Raw genomic sequence first — 18,084 nt, 5'->3', positions numbered from 1 at the left:
TGGCAGCTCACTGGTCTGTCCATAGTGACTGGCAGCTCACTGGTCTGTCCATAGTGACTGGCAGCTCACTGGTCTGTCCATAGTGACTGGTCTGTCCATAGTGACTGGTAGCTCACTGGTCTGTCCATAGTGACTGGCAGCTCACTTGTCTGTCCATAGTGACTGGCAGCTCACTGGTCTGTCCATAGTGACTGGTCTGTCCATAGTGACTGGCAGCTCACTGGTCTGTCCATAGTGACTGGCAGCTCACTGGTCTGTCCATAGTGACTGGTCTGTCCATAGTGACTGGCAGCTCACTGGTCTGTCCATAGTGACTGGCAGCTCACTGGTCTGTCCATAGTGACTGGTCTGTCCATAGTGACTGGCAGCTCACTGGTCTGTCCATAGTGACTGGCAGCTCACTTGTCTGTCCATAGTGACTGGTCTGTCCATAGTGACTGGCAGCTCACTCTGTCCATAGTGACTATCTGTCCATAGTCTGGCAGCTCACTGGTCTGTCCATAGTGACTGATAGCTCACTGGTCTGTCCATAGTGACTGGCAGCTGACTGGTCTGTCCATAGTGACTGGCAGCTCACTGGTCTGTCCATAGTGACTGGTTTGTCCAGCTCAGCTCACTGTCTGTCCATAGTGACTATCCCAGTTCACTGGTCTGTCCATAGTGACTGGTCAGCTCAGTTCACTGGTCTGTCCATAGTGACTGGTCATAGTTCACTGTGTCTGTCCATAGTGACTGGCAGCTCTGTCCCATAGTGACTGGCAGCTCACGTGTCTGTCCATAGTGACTGGCAGCTCACGTGTCTGTCCATAGTGACTGGCAGCTCACTGGTCTGTCCATAGTGACTGGCAGCTCACGTGGTCTGTCCATAGTGACTGGCAGCTCACGTGACTGGCAGCTCTGTCCATAGTGACTGGCAGCTCACGTGTCTGTCCATAGTGACTGGCAGCTCACTTGTCTGTCCATAGTGACTGGCAGCTCACTGGTCTGTCCATAGTGACTGGCAGCTCACTGGTCTGTCCATAGTGACTGGCAGCTCACTGGTCTGTCCATAGTGACTGGCAGCTCACTGGTCTGTCCATAGTGACTGGCAGCTCACGTGTCTGTCCATAGTGACTGGCAGCTCACTTGTCTGTCCATAGTGACTGGCAGCTCACTTGTCTGTCCATAGTGACTGGCAGCTCACTTGTCTGTCCATAGTGACTGGCAGCTCACTTGTCTGTCCATAGTGACTGGCAGCTCACTTGTCTGTCCATAGTGACTGGCAGCTCACTGGTCTGTCCATAGTGACTGGTCTGTCCATAGTGACTGGCAGCTCACTGGTCTGTCCATAGTGACTGGCAGCTCACTTGTCTGTCCATAGTGACTGGTCTGTCCATAGTGACTGGTCTGTCCATAGTGACTGGCAGCTCACTTGTCTGTCCATAGTGACTGGTCTGTCCATAGTGACTGGTCTATCCATAGTGACTGATAGCTCACTGGTCTGTCCATAGTGACTGGTCTGTCCATAGTGACTGGCAGCTCACTGGTCTGTCCATAGTGACTGGCAGCTCACTGGTCTGTCCATAGTGACTGGTCTGTCCATAGTGACTGGCAGCTCACTGGTCTGTCCATAGTGACTGGCAGATCACTGGTCTGTCCATAGTGACTGGTAGCTCACTGGTCTGTCCATAGTGACTGGTCTGTCCATAGTGACTGGCAGCTCACTGGTCTGTCCATAGTGACTGGCAGCTCACTGGTCTGTCCATAGTGACTGGCAGCTCACTGGTCTGTCCATAGTGACTGGTCTGTCCATAGTGACTGGCAGCTCACTGGTCTGTCCATAGTGACTGGTCTGTCCATAGTGACTGGCAGCTCACTGGTCTGTCCATAGTGACTGGTCTGTCCATAGTGACTGGCAGCTCACTTGTCTGTCCACAGTGACTGGTCTGTCCATAGTGACTGGCAGCTCACTGGTCTGTCCACAGTGACTGGTCTGTCCATAGTGACTGGCAGCTCACTGGTCTGTCCATAGTGACTGGTCTGTCCATAGTGACTGGTAGCTCACTGGTCTGTCCATAGTGACTGGCAGCTCACTGGTCTGTCCATAGTGACTGGCAGCTCATTGGTCTGTCCATAGTGACTGGTCTGTCCATAGTGACTGGCAGCTCACTGGTCTGTCCATAGTGACTGGCAGCTCACTGGTCTGTCCATAGTGACTGGTCTGTCCATCGTGACTGTTAGCTCACTGGTCTGTCCATAGTGACTGGCAGCTCACTGGTCTGTCCATAGTGACTGATAGCTCACTGGTCTGTCCATAGTGACTGGTCTGTCCATAGTGACTGGCAGCTCACTGGTCTGTCCATAGTGACTGGTAGCTCACTGGTCTGTCCATAGTGACTGGTCTGTCCATAGTGACTGGCAGCTCACTGGTCTGTCCATAGTGACTATCAGTTCACTGGTCTGTCCATAGTGACTGGTCTGTCCATAGTGACTATCAGTTCACTGGTCTGTCCATAGTGACTGGTCTGTCCATAGTGACTGGCAGCTCACGTGTCTGTCCATAGTGACTGGCAGCTCACGTGTCTGTCCATAGTGACTGGCAGCTCACGTGTCTGTCCATAGTGACTGATAGCTCACTGGTCTGTCCATAGTGACTGGTCTGTCCATAGTGACTGGCAGCTCACTGGTCTGTCCATAGTGACTGGTAGCTCACTGGTCTGTCCATAGTGACTGGTTTGTCCATAGTGACTGGCAGCTCACTGGTCTGTCCATAGTGACTATCAGTTCACTGGTCTGTCCATAGTGACTGGTCTGTCCATAGTGACTGGCAGCTCACGTGTCTGTCCATAGTGACTGGCAGCTCACGTGTCTGTCCATAATGACTGGCAGCTCACGTGTCTGTCCATAGTGACTGGCAGCTCACGTGTCTGTCCATAGTGACTGGCAGCTCACGTGTCTGTCCATAGTGACTGGCAGCTCACTTGTCTGTCCATAGTGACTGGTCTGTCCATAGTGACTGGCAGCTCACTGGTCTGTCGATAGTGACTGGCAGCTCACGTGTCTGTCCATAGTGACTGGCAGCTCACGTGTCTGTCCATAGTGACTGGTCTGTCCATCGTGACTGGTAGCTCACTGGTCTGTCCATAGTGACTGGCAGCTCACTGGTCTGTCCATAGTGACTGATAGCTCACTGGTCTGTCCATAGTGACTGGTCTGTCCATAGTGACTGGCAGCTCACTGGTCTGTCCATAGTGACTGGTAGCTCACTGGTCTGTCCATAGTGACTGGTTTGTCCATAGTGACTATGAGTGTAGTAGTGTGTGTGTGTGTGTTATAAAATGACTGTGTTCTCATTTTTGACTTCAGAGCGCTCTCTCCGAATAAAGAATTAACCTTTTGCAGAGACTTTGCCGAATTATTTTTAAACCAGGGACTTACAAACCTTGGGGATTTGGTCAAAGCTATAAAATAGTTGAGTTATCATCATTGGGATTGAAAATTCTCGTGACTGTGTTTTCATGTTATTCTGTGACTTGGATTAGTTAGTTAGTAAATAAATAATTAAACCAATTTGTATATCGCTGATTCATTATTTATGCGAGGGTTTGTGCAGATATCCGAGGTTTGCAATGTTCAGTAATGAGAACCGATGCGAGACAGTACGTTAAGCGATTGTTTTGATAAGATATGAAAACATCTGGGGAGTCGATTTGGAAATAGTCTCTTTAAACATTTTCCCGTGGTGCCCCCCGACTTCCTAGTTAATTCAAGTTTAAATGATTAGTTTAATCACGTAATAATAATTACACAGAATTGATTTGATAAAATAACAGTCTTCACATTTATTGATGTCACGGAACGACACTACTTTGACATTTTGTCTTTGACAGTGGTCCTCCTTTATGGGATAAACCAGTCCTTAATGGTTATGGGTTCAGCTGTATAGGATAAACCAGTCCTTAATGGTTATGGGTTCAGCTGTATAATAAACCAGTCCTTAATGGTTATGGGTTCAGCTGTATAATAAACCAGTCCTTTATGGTTATGGGTTCAGCTGTATAATAAACCAGTCCTTTATGGTTATGGGTTCAGCTGTATAGGATAAACCAGTCCTTTATGGTTATGGGTTCAGCTGTATAGGATAAACCAGTCCTTAATGGTTATGGGTCCAGCTGTATAATAAACCAGTCCTTAATGGTTATGGGTTCAGCTGTATAATAAACCAGTCCTTTATGGTTATGGGTTCAGCTGTATAGGATAAACCAGTCCTTAATGGTTATGGGTTCAGCTATACAGGATAAACCAGTCCTTTATGGTTATGGGTTCAGCTATACAGGATAAACCAGTCCTTAATGGTTATGGGTTCAGCTGTATAGGATAAACCAGTCCTTTATGGTTATGGGTTCAGCTGTACAGGATAAACCAGTCCTTTATGGTTATGGGTTCAGCTGTATAATAAACCAGTCCTTTATGGTTATGGGTTCAGCTGTATAATAAACCAGTCCTTTATGGGTATGGGTTCAGCTGTATAATAGACCAGTCCTTTATGGTTATGGGTTCAGCTGTACAGGATAAACCAGTCCTTTATGGGTATGGGTTCAGCTGTATAATAAACCAGTCCTTTATGGTTATGGGTTCAGCTACCAGTCCTTCCTACATAGACCGGTCCCAGTTGGTAATGATTTTAAACACATACCGGTCCCAGTTGGTAATGATGGTAAACACAGACCGGTCCCAGTTGGTAATGATGGTAAACACAGACCAGGTCCCAGTTGGTAATGATGGTAAACACAGACCAGTTCCCAGTTGGCAATGATGGTAAACACAGACCGGTCCCAGTTGGTAATGATGGTAAACACAGACCAGTTCCCAGTTGATAATGATGGTAAACACAGACCAGTTCCCAGTTGGTAATGATGGTAAACACAGACCGGTCCCAGTTGATAATGATGGTAAACACAGACCAGTTCCCAGTTGATAATGATGGTAAACACAGACCAGGTCCCAGTTGGTAATGATGGTAAACACAGACCAGTTCCCAGTTGGTAATGATGGTAAACACAGATCAGGTCCCAGTTGGTAATGATGGTAAACACAGACCAGTTCCCAGTTGATAATGATGGTAAACACAGACCAGTTCCCAGTTGGTAATGATGGTAAACACAGACCAGTTCCCAGTTGGTAATGATGGTAAACACAGACCAGTTCCCAGTTGGTAATGATGGTAAACACAGACCGGTCCCAGTTGATAATGATGGTAAACACAGACCAGTTCCCAGTTGGTAATGATGGTAAACACAGACCAGGTCCCAGTTGGTAATGATGGTAAACACAGACCAGTTCCCAGTTGGTAATGATGGTAAACACAGACCGGTCCCAGCTGGTAATGATGGTAAACACAGACCAGGTCCCAGTTGATAATGATGGTAAACACAGACCAGGTCCCAGTTGGTAATGGTGGTAACACAGACGGTCAGGTTCTAACTAAAACAGGTTCTAACTGATAATGATGGTATAAAACAGGGTTCTAACTGATAATGATGGTATAAAACAGGTTCTAACTGATAATGATGGTATAAAACAGGTTCTAACTGATAATGATTGTATAAAACAGGTTCTAACTGATAATGATTGTATACAACAGGTTCTAACTGATAATGATGGTATACAACAAGTTCCAACTGATAATGATGGTATAACAGATTCTAACTGATAATGATTGTATACAACAGGTTCTAACTGATAATGATGGTATACAACAAGTTCCAACTGATAATGATGGTATAACAGGTTCTAACTGATAATGATTGTATACAACAGGTTCTAACTGATAATGATGGTATAACAGGTTCTAACTGATAATGATTGTATACAACAGGTTCTAACTGATAATGATGGTATAAAACAAGTTCCAACTGATAATGATGGTATAACAGATTCTAACTGATAATGATTGTATACAACAGGTTCTAACTGATAATGATGGTATACAACAAGTTCCAACTGATAATGATGGTATAACAGGTTCCAACTGATAATGATTGGTATAAAACAGGTTCTAACTGATAATGATTGGTATAAAACAGGTTCTAACTGATAATGATGGTATAAAACAGGTTCTAACTGATAATGATTGGTATAAAACAGGTTCTAACTGATAATGATTGGTATAAAACAGGTTCTAACTGATAATGATTGGTATAAAACAGGTTCTAACTGATAATGATGGTAAAACAGGTTCTAACTGATAATGATGGTATAAAACAGGTTCTAACTGATAATGATTGTATACAACAGGTTCTAACTGATAATGATGGTATAACAGGTTCTAACTGATAATGATTGGTATAAAACAGGTTCTAACTGATAATGATGGTATACAACAAGTTCCAACTGATAATGATGGTATAACAGGTTCTAACTGATAATGATTGTATACAACAGGTTCTAACTGATAATGATGGCATAAAACAGGTTCTAACTGATAATGATTGGTATAAAACAGGTTCTAACTGATAATGATTGGTATAAAACAGGTTCTAACTGATAATGATTGGTATAAAACAGGTTCTAACTGATAATGATGGTAAAACAGGTTCTAACTGATAATGATGGTATAAAACAGGTTCTAACTGATAATGATGGTATAAAACAGGTTCTAACTGATAATGATGGTAAAACAGGTTCTAACTGATAATGATTGGTATAAAACAGGTTCTAACTGATTATGATGGTATAAAACAGGTTCTAACTGATAATGATGGTATAAAACAGGTTCTAACTGATTATGATGGTATAAAACAGGTTCTAACTGATAATGATGGTAAAACAGGTTCTAACTGATAATGATGGTATAAAACAGGTTCTAACTGATAATGATGGTATAAAACAGGTTCTAACTGATAATGATGGTATAAAACAGGTTCTAACTGATAATGATGGTATAAAACAGGTTCTAACTGATAATGATGGTATAAAACAGGTTCTAACTGATTATGATGGTATAAAACAGGTTCTAACTGATAATGATGGTATAAAACAGGTTCTAACTGATAATGATGGTAAAACAGGTTCTAACTGATAATGATGGTATAAAACAGGTTCTAACTGATTATGATGGTATAAAACAGGTTCTAACTGATAATGATTGGTATAAAACAGGTTCTAACTGATAATGATTGGTATAAAACAGGTTCTAACTGATAATGATTGGTATAAAACAGGTTCTAACTGATAATGATTGGTATAAAACAGGTTCTAACTGATAATGATTGGTATAAAACAGGTTCTAACTGATAATGATTGGTATAAAACAGGTTCTAACTGATAATGATTGGTATAAAACAGGTTCTAACTGATAATGATGGTATAAAACAGGTTCTAACTGATAATGATTGGTATAAAACAGGTTCTAACTGATAATGATGGTATAAAACAGGTTCTAACTGATAATGATTGTATACAACAGGTTCTAACTGATAATGATGGTATAACAGGTTCTAACTGATAATGATTGGTATAAAACAGGTTCTAACTGATAATGATGGTATACAACAAGTTCCAACTGATAATGATTGTATACAACAGGTTCTAACTGATAATGATGATAAAACAGGTTCTAACTGATAATGATTGGTATAAAACAGGTTCTAACTGATAATGATTGGTATAAAACAGGTTCTAACTGATAATGATTGGTATAAAACAGGTTCTAACTGATAATGATGGTAAAACAGGTTCTAACTGATAATGATGGTATAAAACAGGTTCTAACTGATAATGATGGTATAAAACAGGTTCTAACTGATAATGATGGTAAAACAGGTTCTAACTGATAATGATTGGTATAAAACAGGTTCTAACTGATTATGATGGTATAAAACAGGTTCTAACTGATAATGATGGTATAAAACAGGTTCTAACTGATTATGATGGTATAAAACAGGTTCTAACTGATAATGATGGTAAAACAGGTTCTAACTGATAATGATGGTATAAAACAGGTTCTAACTGATAATGATGGTATAAAACAGGTTCTAACTGATAATGATGGTATAAAACAGGTTCTAACTGATAATGATGGTATAAAACAGGTTCTAACTGATAATGATGGTATAAAACAGGTTCTAACTGATTATGATGGTATAAAACAGGTTCTAACTGATAATGATGGTATAAAACAGGTTCTAACTGATTATGATGGTATAAAACAGGTTCTAACTGATAATGATGGTATAAAACAGGTTCTAACTGATAATGATGGTAAAACAGGTTCTAACTGATAATGATGGTATAAAACAGGTTCTAACTGATTATGATGGTATAAAACAGGTTCTAACTGATAATGATTGGTATAAAACAGGTTCTAACTGATAATGATGGTATAAAACAGGTTCTAACTGATTATGATGGTATAAAACAGGTTCTAACTGATAATGATGGTATACAACAGGTTCTAACTGATAATGATGGTATAAAACAGGTTCTAACTGATAATGATTGGTATAAAACAGGTTCTAACTGATAATGATGGTATAAAACAGGTTCTAACTGATTATGATGGTATAAAACAGGTTCTAACTGATAATGATGGTATACAACAGGTTCTAACTGATAATGATGGTATAAAACAGGTTCTAACTGATAATGATTGGTATACAACAGGTTCTAACTGATAATGATGGTATAAAACAGGTTCTAACTGATAATGATTGGTATAAAACAGGTTCTAACTGATAATGATTGGTATAAAACAGGTTCTAACTGATAATGATTGGTATAAAACAGGTTCTAACTGATAATGATTGGTATAAAACAGGTTCTAACTGATAATGATTGGTATAAAACAGGTTCTAACTGATAATGATGGTATAAAACAGGTTCTAACTGATAATGATTGGTATAAAACAGGTTCTAACTGATAATGATTGGTATAAAACAGGTTCTAACTGATAATGATGGTATAAAACAGGTTCTAACTGATAATGATTGGTATAAAACAGGTTCTAACTGATAATGATTGGTATAAAACAGGTTCTAACTGATAATGATTGGTATAAAACAGGTTCTAACTGATAATGATTGGTATAAAACAGGTTCTAACTGATTTTTTATTTTTTTTTACCTTTATTTTACTCGGCAAGTCAGTTAAGAACACATTCTTATTTTCAATGACGGCCTGGGAACAGTGGGTTAACTGCCTGTTCAGGGGCAGAACGACAGATTTGTACCTTGTCAGCTCGGGGGTTTGAACTCACAACCTTCCGGTTACTAGTCCAACGCTCTAACCACTAGGCTACCCAGCTGATAATGATGGTATAACAGGTTCTAACTGATAATGATGGTATAACAGGTTCTAACTGATAATGATGGTATAAAACAGGTTCCAGTTGATTTTGTTTGGAAACCCCCTATGTACCATTCTAGCCCCATCTTTTTATTTATTTCACCTTTATTTAACAAGGTACGCAAGTTGAGAACAAGTTCTCATTTACAATTGCGACCTGGCCAAGATAAAGCAAAGCAGTTCGACACATACAACGACACAGAGTTACACATGGAGCAAAAAAAACATGCATTCAATAATACAGTATAAACAAGTCTATATATGATGTGAGCAAATGAGGTGAGGTAAGGGAGGTAAAGGCAAAAAAAGGCCATGGCGGCAAAGTAAATACAATATAGCAAGTAAAACACTGGAATGGTAGATTTGCAATGGAAGAATGTGCAAAGTAGAAATAAAAATAATGGGGTGCAAAGGAGCAAAATAAATTAATTAATTAAATACAGTAGGGAAAGAGGTAGTTGTTTGGGCTAAATTATAGGTGGGCTATGTACAGGTGCAGTAATCTGTGAGCTGCACTGACAGTTGGTGCTTAAAGCTAGTGAGGGAGATATTTGTTTCCAGTTTCAGTGCTTTTTGTAGTTCGTTCCAGTCATTGGCAGCAGAGAACTGGAAGGAGAGGTCGGCCAAAGAAAGAATTGGTTTTGGGGGTGACTAGAGAGATAAACCTGCTGGAGCGTGTGCTACAGGTGGGAGATGCTATGGTGACCAGCGAGCTGAGATAAGGGGGGACTTTACCTAGCAGGGTCTTGTAGATGACATGAAGCCAGTGGGTTTGGCGACGAGTATGAAGCGAGGGCCAGCCAACGAGAGCGTACAGGTCGCAATGGTGGGTAGTATATGGGGCTTTGGTGACAAAACGGATTGCACTGTGATAGGCTGCATCCAATTTGTTGAGTAGGGTATTGGAGGCTATTTTGTAAAGGACATTGCCAAAGTCGAGGATTGGTAGGATGGTCAGTTTTACAAGGGTATGTTTGGCAGCATGAGTGAAGGATGCTTTGTTTGCGAAATAGGAAGCCAATTCTAGATTTAACTTTGGATTGGAGATGTTTGATATGGGTCTGGAAGGAGAGTTTACAGTCTAACCAGACCCCTAAGTATTTGTAGTTGTCCACGTATTCTAAATCAGAGCCGTCCAGAGTAGTGATGTTGGACAGGCGGGTAGGTGCGGGTAGCGATCGGTTGAAGAGCATGCATTTAGTTTTACTTGTATTTAAGAGCAATTGGAGGCCACGGAACTTAACATGTTATGTACCACTCTTGCCCCATCTTAACCTATTATGTACCATTCTAGTAGCAAACCAACAATTAGCCATTAAGTGGAGATTAGTTGATTAATTTCCTGGGAGGGCTGTGGGACAGTGGAGAATAGTTTATGAATTTTCTGGGAGGTGTCATGAACCGGCTCAAAGCCCGTAACAAAGGGAGACAACGTGGAGATAGGAGTAACAAAATATATATTTATTAACCAAAGCAACTAAGGAAAATATACAATGGTGTGTGTAATCAGTAATCAGTAGTGTAAGTGAGTGTTTTGCATGCATGAATGTGATAATGCAGGGTGTTGAAAGGTGCCAATGCAAACAAACAAAAGGCCACCAAGAACCACAACACAATCTACAATGGTGTCTGCATGGAGAGAGTCTCTTCCATGAATGTGGAAGAGGTCTATTTATCCTGGGACACACCTGGCCCAGGTGTTTCCCATGTGGCTGACGACCCTCCCCAACTCCGCCCACCGGCATCCTAATAAGGAAACAAGAACAAAGACAGAATACGGCAGACAGAGTGGGACGGTCGTCACAGGAGGGCTGTGGGACAGTGGATGTGTAGGAATAATTCAAATGGAACTGTTAACAGCCATTAACTGGGATTAACGTGAATAAGTAACAGCTATCAACCAATCAGCATCCAGGATCCACATTTTGTGTTTCATAATGAGGGATCTAGTCTGGATTAAACCTCATAGGAAAACAGTTTTATAATGGAGGTTTCAGTCAGGTCTGTCTGTTTAACTAAATACTCTGTTTAACTAAATACTCCTTTTGTCTTTGGCAGGAGAGAGACCAGACTCTCCATCTGACAGCAGAAAGAGTCCTTCAGGGGAACCAGACCCTGAGACGCCCAATCCAGCGATGCAACACCACTGCTCCCAGTGTAATATGAATTTTAAGTGGTTATGGAAGCTGAAAGAGCATGAAAGGAAACACACAGGAGAAAAGCACTTCCAATGCTCCCAGTGTGGAAATAGATTCTCACGATCACATGACCTAAAATCACATGAGAGGACACACACAGGCGAAAAACCTCACAATTGCTCACAGTGTGGAAAGCTTTTTTCCCATTTAGGGAACCTGAAGAAACATAAGAGAATACACTCTGGAGAGAAGCCTTACCCCTGTTCCCATTGTGGAAAGAATTTTAGGTTGTCGGGTAACCTGAAAACGCATGAGAGGACACACACAGGGGAGAAACCTTACCATTGCTCCCTGTGTGGTAAGGATTTTACCAAGTTAGGGAACCTGAAAGATCACGAGAAGAAACACACAGGAGAAAAGCCTTACCACTGCTCCAATTGTGGAAAGAGATTTTCAACATCATCAGACTTAAGAAAGCATGAGATGACGCACACCGGGGAGAAATCGTACCATTGCTCTCAGTGTGGAAATAGTTTCTTACGATCACATGACCTGAGAGCACATGAGCGGACACACACAGGGGAAAAACCACACAGTTGTTCCCAGTGTGGAAAGTGTTTTTTTGCATTTAGGGAGCCTGAACAAACATAAGAAAATACACTCTGGAGAGAAGCCTTACCCCTGTTCCCATTGTGGAAAATTCTTTAGGTCGTTAGATAACATGAGGAGGCATGAGAAGACACATGCAGGGAAGAAGCTTTACCATTGCACCTTGTGCGGAAAGAGATATTCACGATCACATGATCTAAAATCACATAAAAGGAAACACACAGGGGAAGAAAACACGCAATTACACACACAGGGGAAAAATCACACAATGGGTCCCAGTGTGGAAAGAATCACACGCAGTTAGAGAACCGTTCTCATTGTGGAACTATATTTTCCCAATCACATGACCTAAATTCACATCAAATCTAACCAAGCTATATTTATTCAGCACATTTCAGACATGGAGTGGAACACAATGGGCTTCACAGGAGAAAACAATGAAAACAAAAACTGAAATATTTACTACACAAGAAACATAAGAGGATATAAAAAAACAAAAGATTAACAATAAAAACATTTGTGCCCAGCTGTGGATAAAACACTGCTAGCATTTGTCTGCTCCATTTGCATGATGGCTAGCAGCTAATTGCTACTTAACACTGCTAGCATTTATCTGCTCCATTTTCATGATGGCGAGCAGCTAATTGCTACTTAACACTGCTAGCATGTGTCTGCTCCATTTTCATGATGGCTAACAGCTAATTGCTACTTAACACTGCTAGCATTTGTCTGCTCCGTTTTCATGATGGTTAGCAGCTAATTGCTACTTAACACTGCTAGCATGTGTCTGCTCCATTTTCACGATGGTTAGCAGCTAATTGCTACTTAACAGGAATCCAGGACTTGCGGTGTCAGCCATAAAGGCTGACTACATTGCGGAACCAGTAGCAATTGTTTTTTTGTTTTTTTTTGTTTTTTTCTTGTGGAGTATTACAACATACAATCTACCTGCAGTGAAGCCGTTCAACATTTACATTACATTCAGTCATCTAGCAGACTCCCGTCCGGAGTGACCCACACGAGCAACCAGGCTCAAGCGTCCCGCCCAAAGGGATGTCGACAGATCTCCCAACAAGTCAAATCGAGGACTCAAACCATTTATATATATTTTGTGAAATGAATACCAAGTATGTCCACTTCACCATCAGCCCATTTTACAGGTAAACTACAGGATCATGTAAAAGCTGTTTTTTGTAAAGGTCCAATACGTAATATTGTAGACTTGTCATAATTAGGAATCCAGAAAAGTTATCTTCAATGAGACAGTGAGACAACGTGAGTCATCGGCACCTTTTTGTTTTTTTCAAGCCTTGGATTTCTAATCCTCTAATGTTGTTGTTAGTTTGGCTCCTCCCCTCCCCCTCCTCTCGCCCATTCATTGTACTGTTGTTGTTCTTTTGGCTCCTCCCCTCCCCTCTCGCCCATTCATTGTACTGTTGTTGTTCTTTTGGCTCCTCCCCTCCCCTCTCGCCCATTCATTGTACTGTTGTTGTTAGTTTGGCTCCTCCCCTCCCCTCTCGCCCATTCATTGTACTGTGGGCAGTGTGTTAGTGATAGGATAAAGGCAGGACGTTGGGACTTCGGGGTGAGGGAGTCCTAGCTAGACGCGGGTGCGGTATTGTCTTTTCACCATACAGACATATGAACAGGTCGTTTTATGTATTTTTCACATCAAGTAATCTATGCTTTTAAGTTGATTGGAGAATCATTTAGTTGTTAGATATAAGAAGAATAAACCTGTTTGTTGCACCATGTCCCTGGATCTCATTGGATGTTTTTTGCCGTTTGGGAACTTTGAATGTGGACTGTACGCGTCCGAAACAACCCTGCTTCAGGTTTGGGCAGTGGCTGTGGTCAATATGTAAGGAAGCCACTACAGTTGTTATTTGATCTGATTTTAATAGCTAGCATTTAGGCAAAAAGTATTTAGTCAGCCACCAATTGTGCAAGTTCTCCCACTTAAAAAGTTGAGAGAGACCTGTAATTTTCATCATATGTACACTTCAATTATGACAGACAAAATGAGAATTTTGTTTCCAGAAAATCACATTGTAGGATTTTTAGACTCAACAAAATGTTAAAAGTCCAGGCACGTATATATAAAATCCAGTCTTGCTTTATCAAAGGCCTTTTCAAAATCCGCTATAAATACCAGGCCTGACTCCTTAGATGTTTCACGGTGTTCTATTATTTCTAGTAGTTGTCGTATAGTTTATCTCCAATGTATCTTCCCATGTTGAAAACCTGTCTGATCAGGATGAACAATACCTGGTAAAACCCTTTTTTAAATTACATTTTACATTTAAGTCATTTAGCAGACGCTCTTATCCAGAGCGACTTACAAATTGGTGAATTCACCTTCTGACATCCAGTGGAACAGCCACTTTACAATAGTGCATCTAAATCATTAAGGGGGGGGTGGTGAGAAGGATTACTTATCTTATCCTAGGTATTAAATTCTGAGTGCTATGCATTTTACTAGTATTTTTGCATCACAGTGTAAGATGCCTCCAGTTTTTCTTTTATAGATAGACTGTGTCTTTGTATTTTCCATCTGGGCACTGCGTTCATCCACCTCTGGCCTGCTCGCCTCCCTACCACTGAGGAAGTACAGTTCCCGCTCAGCCCAGTCAAAACTGTTCGCTGCTCTGGCCCCCAATGGTGGAACAAACTCCCTCACGACGCCAGGACAGCGGAGTCAATCACCACCTTCCGGAGACACCTGAAACCCCACCTCTTCAAGGAATACCTAGGATAGGATAAGTAATCCTTTTCACCCCCCCTTAATGATTTAGATGCACTATTGTAAAGTGGCTGTTCCACTGGATGTCAGAAGGTGAATTCACCAATTTGTAAGTCGCTCTGGATAAGAGCGTCTGCTAAATGACTTAAATGTAAATGTTTTAATAATAGTGAAATCAGACCTTCCTGCTGAGTACCTGGCAGACTACCATTTCTATGTGGACTAATTAAAACAAGCTAATATTGGAGCTTTGAGTAAATCAAAGACGGCTTGATATACCTCTACCTGTATGCCATCAAGCTCTGGGGTTTTTCCAGACTGAAAGGATTTACTAGCCTCAAAAATTATTCCTCTGTAATTTGGCCCTCGCAATGGTCTTTCTGTGCATTTGTTAATTTTCCATTTCAATTTTTTGGGGTGGGAAAGAATTTCTTACAGTAGTCATCATTCAGAGCATGAGACGGAAAGGAACAAATCTACTTAAAATATTTAGCTTCCTCTTTTAAAATATAATTCGGAGAATCATAGATGACTTTGCCTTTAATAAGTTTCTGCTAATTATTTTTTGTTGGGGCTGCTGTGTTGGAGATTCAGGAAGAATTTGGTGCATTTTTCTCCATATTCATTTTCTTTATTTTTGTAATAGATTACATTAGATCGTTCTGGAATAAGTTCCTCAAGTTCTTTTGTTGTTTTTTTCTCTAACCTATTTTGTATCTCTGTAGTATTGTTTTTATTGCTTCTCCCTGAACTATAGGTTCATGTATTTCCATTGTTAGTCTTCTCTTTAGACAGAAACAACTCTTTTATTATTATTATTGATTAATATTGATAGATATTGATATTGATTGATAGATGAATACCATATAGAGTAATACCATATAGAGTAATACCATATAGAGTAATACCATATAGAGTAATACCATATAGAGTAATATCATATAGAGTAATACCATATAGATGATCTGTTTTTCCATCCACTTTTATATTCAAAACCTTCCTTGCGAATAATTCTTGACTGTTTACACATTCGGATCGACATTTTTGATAATTAATATCATCACACCTTTTGAGTTCCGTGACAGAACATTATTTCACCAACCCCATTTCCTTTTTCAACGCAACTTCATCTCAGGATGTAGATGGAGTTTCCTGTAAATAGTAGATGATATATTCCTTTTCTTTCAGCCACATAAAGACTGATCTTTTCCTATAATCTCTTCAACCGTTACAATTCTAACTGGCTATACTTATTGTAGCCCTTACTGTAACTAGATATTATTCTCAGTCTAAATGGACCATAATTAGTGCTTGTAAAGTTACTGCCATAAGAGGTATTATGACAGTCAAAAATAGAGATTTCAAATGTCTGATGTTTAGAATTCAAGAAACGGGTTCTAACAACATTTGTTTGGTTTGTTTGCCTGTGAGCCAATGCCACAGATGTTAGAACACGTAGTCAAGATATGACGTGTGTAGAAGATCTGTGTAGGTCGATGTGTATGGTCGTGGATGTGATTTAGTGAGAGTGTGTACGATGTCTGGATTAGAGTAAGACTGTAATGTGTGATGTCTAAATAAAGAATAACCCAGACAGTTTGCATGGTTGAGTGTCTGTGTGTGTGTGTGTGTGTGTGTGTGTGTGTGTGTGTGTGTGTGTGTGTTACATGAAGTGTAGCCTTAATATTCAGGATGATGATTGTAATCCGTGTCGTATCATAAACCTCATTAAACATAATTTTCATAGAAAAACACATCCCAGCATTTCCATGGTAATTGACGTTTCACATAATGATGAAAGAGACCTTGCATTACTATAGAGACGGATTCACTACAGTACAAATGTATCCCGTACATTATGTTGTTATTCCCCATCGTTTATATTCTGATAACTTCCCATTGCTTGTTGTAAACATAAATAAACATATAGACCAAGACACAAAAGATAGATGAACAGAAATCATATTTAATTACAGAAAAGTTCTCGACAATAGAGAGAGACAGCGTGAGAGAAGAAAAGAGAGGGGAGAGGAGAGAGAGATGATACTGGGGAATCCTCGACAAGCTACTGGGGAATCATCCACAAGCTACTGGGGAATCCTCCACAAGCTACTGGGGAATCCTCCACAAGCTACTGGGGAATCATCCACAAGCTACTGGGGAATCATCCACAAGCTACTGGGGAATCCTCCACAAGCTACTGGGGAATCCTCCACTAGCTACTGGGGAATCCTCCACAAGCTACTGGGGAATCCTCCACAAGCTACTGGGGAATCCTCCACAAGCTACTGGGGAATCATCCACAAGCTACTGGGGAATCATCCACAAGCTTCTGGGGAATCCTCCACAAGCTACTGGGGAATCATCCACAAGCTCCTGGGGAATCCTCAACAAGCTCCTGGGGAATCATCCAAAAGCTACCGGGGAATCATCCACAAGCTACTGGGGAGTCCACCACAAGCTACTGGGGAATCATCCACAAGCTACTGGGGAGTCCACCACAAGCTACTGGGGAATCATCCACAAGCTACTGGGGAATCCTCCACAAGCTACTGGGGAATCATCCACAAGCTACTGGGGAGTCCACCACAAGCTACTGGGGAATCATCCACAAGCTACTGGGGAGTCCACCACAAGCTACTGGGGAATCATCCACAAGCTACTGGGGAATCCTCCACAAGCTACTGGGGAATCATCCACAAGCTACTGAGGAATCCTCCACAAGCTACTGGGGAGTCCACCACAAGCTACTGGGGAATCCTCCACAAGCTACTGGGGAATCATCCACAAGCTACTGGGGAATCCTCAACAAGCTACTGGGGAATCATCCACAAGCTACTGGGGAATCATCCACAAGCTACTGGGGAATCCTCCACAAGCTACTGGGGAATCCTCCACAGGCTACTGGGGAATCCTCCACAAGCTACTGGGGAATCCTCAACAAGCTACTGGGGAATCCGCCACAAGCTACTGGGGAAGCCTCCACAAGCTACTGGGGAATCATCCACAAGCTACTGGGGAATCCTCCACAAGCTACTGGGGAATCCTCCACGAGCTACTGGGGAATCATCCACAAGCTACTGGGGAGTCCACCACAAGCTACTGGGGTAGCCTCCACAAGCCAAGAGTGGCAAAGCTGTCATCAAGGCAAAGGGTGGCTACTTTGAAGAATCTCAAATATAAAATATATTTTGATTTAACACTTGGTTTAACACTTGTTTTGGTTACTACATGATCCCATATGTGTTATTTCATAATTGTGATGTCTT

At 41.2% G+C, this 18,084-nt stretch overlaps 1 pseudogene; it reads left to right on the top strand.

Moving 5' to 3' along the window:
* Positions 1-13,337, top strand: part of LOC135525635 (zinc finger protein 271-like) — a 49,001-nt pseudogene extending 35,664 nt beyond the window's left edge.
* Positions 13,338-18,084: the final 4,747 nt, after the last annotated feature.

Source organism: Oncorhynchus masou, chromosome 5, assembly GCF_036934945.1.
Source record: "Oncorhynchus masou masou isolate Uvic2021 chromosome 5, UVic_Omas_1.1, whole genome shotgun sequence".
Taxonomy (NCBI): Eukaryota; Metazoa; Chordata; class Actinopteri; order Salmoniformes; family Salmonidae; genus Oncorhynchus; species Oncorhynchus masou.
Note: the sequence above shows the minus strand (reverse complement) of the source record. Positions and strands in the feature narration are given on the sequence as shown.